This window comes from Colobus angolensis, unplaced genomic scaffold (genome assembly GCF_000951035.1).
Source record: "Colobus angolensis palliatus isolate OR3802 unplaced genomic scaffold, Cang.pa_1.0 Scaffold75, whole genome shotgun sequence".
Classification (NCBI taxonomy): domain Eukaryota; kingdom Metazoa; phylum Chordata; class Mammalia; order Primates; family Cercopithecidae; genus Colobus; species Colobus angolensis.
This window is the reverse complement of record NW_012121265.1, coordinates 4,490,732-4,492,628: the sequence shown is the minus strand read 5'-3', so window position 1 is coordinate 4,492,628 and position 1,897 is coordinate 4,490,732. Positions and strand designations below refer to the sequence as shown.

Sequence of the window (1,897 nt, the reverse complement as noted above, 5' to 3'; positions counted from 1 at the left end):
AAAGAGAGAGAAAGAGAGAAAGAGAGAAAGAAAGCAGCAGCATAACACCAACCATATGGCTCATCAAACCTAAAATCTTACTATGTGGCTCTTTATGGAAAAAGTGTGCTGCCCGCTCTTCTGAGGGCTTGGCAGACTCCTGTTGTTTACTGTTAATTTTCTGCCCACCAAACAGGCCAAATTAGAAACATCTTAAACTTTGCTGGGAGTGGTGGCTCATGTCTGCAATCCCAGCACTTTGGGAGGCCTAGGCGAGTGGATCACCTGAGGTCGGGAGTTCGAGACCAGCCTGACCAACATGGAGAAACCTTGCCTCTACTAAAAATACAAAATTAGCCAGGCATGGTGGCACGTGCCTGTGGTCCCAGCTACTCGGGAAGCTGAGGCAGGAGAATTGCTTGAACCCTGGAGGTGGAGATTGCAGTGAGCCGAGATCGTGCCGTTGCACTCCAGCCTGGGCAACAAGAACGAAACTCCATCTCAAAAAAAAAAAAAAAGAAAGAAAAGAAAAAAAAAGAAATATCTTAAACCTTTTAATAAATTGCATGTTTATTCAACCGTGAAATACAAAAATGCAGAATGTCTCATTGGGAAAAGCCACATTATGGAACAGAAATGTTCTAGTTTTGGTCATCCTAAGAAGTCAGGCCTGAAAAACCCTACACTACTTGGCTCTCTCATTTCTTTGTCTCCCATTCATGCGAGAAGACACTATCTGCCTTTTAAAACTAGGAATATGCATTACTTTGATGAAAAGAAAATAGATAAATAAAACAGCTAATAGTTGTTATCCCCGAAGTTTGGGCAGCGGTCAAAGGGAGCTTTTGCCTCTCATGTAGTGTTTGAAATTTTTACAATGAAAGCCTATTCTTGTATGATTTGTATAATTAAAAATAAGCAAAACACTCAGACATAAAACTAAAATAAAATTACCAAACTAGAATCGAGGCCTCGGATTCATAGCACTATTCAATGATATAAATAATTTGCAAGAATCTGAATCTCCCAGATGGAACTCTAATTGCCAATTATATAACCCATTCATTATTATGTGGGAGGCACTGTGCCATGAGTCTTATAGATATTCTCACTTCATCCTCACAGTCGTATAAAGCGGACAGTATTGTTATCTCTATTTTACAGATGTGGAAACTGAGGCTTAGAGAAGTTGAGAAATTTGGCCAAGGTTATCCAAGCTAGTAGGTATCCAAGCTGCCATCTGACCAAATCTCTCTGCTTCTAGAGCTCAAGTACTTCACCAGTGTATCATTCTCAAAAGGAGCATGCTTTCCTTCTACAAGTCCATAATTACGCATTTATATTTGTTAAAATCACTTCGAAATTTACCAAAGAACAATCATGTTAACAAGGGGAAAATAAATCCCGAATCCTCTGTGGCTCTGGCAGTGAGGAAGGGGCAGAAATGGTTTCTGAGGACAAGAGGCACCCTTCCTTCATACTGCTGCCACGGTGAGAAGTGACCCATGCTCAGATCTGCCCCTTGTAGCCAGCAAGGTCACCTATATCCCGAAGGATTACCTGGGCCTTCCCTAGCCAGCGTTCTAACATCTTGAGACGATGACATCCTCTCACATCATTTATCCTGACACTTGCATTCTCCATTCTACTCAGGTCATTACATAATGTCTCATGTCGGTTAGTTGCCCATATATGCCAGTGGACCTTCCAGGATTGTCATTCTAAATGACAGAGATTTATTCTGAACGGTACCTAACATGGTGCCTGCCACTTGTTGAAAAGTGCTTGTACATTCCTATACACCAATAATAGACAAACAGAGAGCCAAATCATGAGTGAACTCCCATTCACAATTGCTTCAAAGAGAATAAAATACCTTGGAATCCAACTTACAAGGGATGTGAAGGACCTCTTCAAG

At 41.2% G+C, this 1,897-nt stretch overlaps 1 protein-coding gene across 3 annotated transcripts in view; it reads right to left on the bottom strand.

Annotated features, from left to right (window-relative positions):
• The window catches only part of ABLIM1 (actin binding LIM protein 1), a 264,926-nt gene that overhangs the window by 256,830 nt on the left and 6,199 nt on the right, over nt 1-1,897 (bottom strand). The window lies entirely within an intron of this gene.